The sequence below is a fragment of the Pteropus alecto genome, unplaced genomic scaffold (assembly GCF_000325575.1).
Source record: "Pteropus alecto unplaced genomic scaffold, ASM32557v1 scaffold143, whole genome shotgun sequence".
Classification (NCBI taxonomy): Eukaryota; Metazoa; Chordata; class Mammalia; order Chiroptera; family Pteropodidae; genus Pteropus; species Pteropus alecto.
This window is the reverse complement of record NW_006434828.1, coordinates 308,072-310,964: the sequence shown is the minus strand read 5'-3', so window position 1 is coordinate 310,964 and position 2,893 is coordinate 308,072.

The window sequence follows — 2,893 nt, the reverse complement described above, 5'->3', positions numbered from 1 at the left end:
ACTCAGAGGGACAGTCTGAAGTGAATAATGAGGATAAAACATGCTTCTGAGGCTCGGAGGACCGAGCAGCGCCAGGGCTCCTGGCTCTGCTCCCTGTCGTTCCCATGTTCCTCGTGAATCCCTTTTACTTGTCGAGGGTGAGCCCTTTTCTCTAAGTAACTGAGGAATGAGTCAGTTTTAAGAAGTGCTGGATAAGTGCTGTTGCCCGGCCTCACACTGGAATACGGTAGCATCCTCTGTCTCTAATCGGGCTGACAGAAGGAAGTCCTCTGCTGGTTTCCGCGTGTTAACAGGACGGGGTATAGCATGGGACGCTCTGGGGTTGGATCTGCCCTGCAGTACACCCCTCCCCCCGACCACACCACCACATGCACTGTGCATCCCAGGGGGATGCTGGCTGTGCACCTCTGTGACACTGCTCTCTACCTATGGTCCCAGGAAGAACCATGGGCAGCCTTAAGCCCTCTATGCTGGTGGAAAACACATTAAACAGCCAACACGTGCCCCAGGGAGGGAAGAGGAAATTCTTTGGAGGAGAGAAAGAGAAGCTGGAGTTGCTTGAATCAGGCGGCCAAGAACGTGGCACCACGAAGGAGAATTTTATTGCTTCCAGAGTCAGGAGACAGAGCTGGATGGAGCAAGAAGCAAGATGGCCCCGAGTCCCACGGGGATGGGTTCTGGAGAGCTGCTTTGCCAAAGACCGGAAGTCCAGGGAGAGAGATGGACCCAGGTGGAGCCAGAGAGGAGCCGACGTCCCGTGAAGCCATGTGTGGTGGCCTGGGCTCGGGCGCTTGAAATGGGTGTGATCTCTACTCAGACGTAGTTTGATTTAAGCCAGGCTGAACAGCAAACATTTTGTATGACCTGAACTAGTGCCTTTCTGATAGCTACTGCCTTTATGAAGTCTCCAGTGTGTGGTAGAATAGCCCACTTTGTTTAAGACCAGCCTAAAGGGTTTCTGTTAAAGATGTAATTCTGAAAAAAAAAAAAAAAAGAAAAAGAAGAGGAAGAGATAAGAAATTACCTTTAAGAAAACAATCTCGTCCCTTCTGCTTTGTTCATTGTAGAAAATTTGGAAAATGTAGGAAAACTTATAAAAGAAAATATAAAGCAGGCATACATACGCCAAAGACAGTGGATTTTATATTTTTCTGTCTGTCCAGTGAATTTTAACATAGTTCTTTTCATATCTAAACTATAGTTTGTATCTTGCACATTTTGCAAGATACAACACACATATTTTTCTTCGACATTTCTTTTCAGAGATAAAACACGTTTCTTTGTGTTTTATCTTTGAAAAACACAATTCTTAATGCCCATAGATCATTTCTCTCTATTGAGCACCAAATTGTCTCATCATTACACATTGTTGAACATTGAAGTTATTTCTGATAATCTAGTAACTCAAGTAGTTTTATAAACAGCATATTTATGTGTCAGCTTTATCTATCCTAAGGATTATTTCTTTGAAACAAGCTCCAAGAAGAGTCACATACTATAAAGCATTTGAGATTATTCATTTATACTACCATTGGGGTTGCCAACTTCCTCCCAGCCATTACTCCCTGCTATAAAGAAAATCCTCAGCGATCCTGTATCTTAATCCATAAAACAGTTTAGAACATGTTTACACCAAGCAGGCTTCCTTTTCACATCAGAAAGTCTGTTCGGACACAATAAAGGAAAACTGCGTGTAGGGTCTTCGGGGAGTTCGTTTCAGGCACTGAGGAAATGAAGGGCAGGGTACCCAGGGGCATCAAGGCACTTCCGCAAAGCCACTGGGGACCGAGGCTACGTCTATCTCTCTGTTTCGTCATCTTTGTCATCGTTAGCTTGTGCCTTTCAGACTCGTCATCACAAAATGGCCACCGTACGTTCCAAGTCACTGCACATTCCAGGCAGGATGAAGGGCAGGGGGAGGACAAAGGAACTGGTCCCTCAAAGCTCCGTTCATGACGCAGAGCGAGCCCTCCCCAGGGGCTTTTGCTGATGCTGGAAGGCCAGAGTGTCACATGGACACCCTCAGCTGGGAAGATGCATGAGCGCATTGCTCCTCTGGGCAGAATCTGTCAGGATGGAGGAAGAGGCAAACGGACATTGGGATACGCCGGCGGGTCTGCCACACGTGTGATAACGTGTTGTGTGAAAAACTCTAACAGCACATTTTCTTTTCCAAAGCTAGTTAAAAAGAAAGAACTTTTTAAAAATAAATTTATTTATTTAAATTAGTTTCAAGTATACAGTACATTGCTTAGACATCGATAACGTTCATAAAACGATCCCCTCAATCACTCCCTCCCTCCCCGGGCCCTCCATTAAGCCATCATATAGAAATTTAAAATTTCTGTAGCTATGTTGAATGATTGGTCTAAAAATATGGGCGATCGGGAGGAAGGAGCCAGCTTTGAGCAAATCAAATATCGAGATTTTTGAAGGCAGGAGGAGACTTGCGAGAAAAGTAAAAGTGAGAAAATATTGTCGAAACAGATGAGAGAAATGTGGGTGCCTAAACAACCATGAGGCTTGGGACAAAGGCCACCTGGGTAGGGTGCCACAACCAAGCCTTCTGTCGTCACTCAACTTCTCTCCAGCATGGCGAGTTTATTTCTATAAAATTCTTCCTCCGCTTCGTGTTTTTCTCCATTTTCTCCAAATCGACGTTTCTCAAAAAATTCCGAAATATGGTATCACCATATCTAGGCAACTAATATAGTCTAAAAACACTTGTCTGCAAGAGCACTCTACGTCTTGCCCTGAATGAAAAACTCACAGTTTTTTAACGGCATTTTTGTAGAAATCGGAATTTACCCAATAGACATCATTGAACGCAAGAGGGACCTTATCATCTGAAGATTCTGATGTTTTGCTGATCTATAACGTATGTCAATCAATA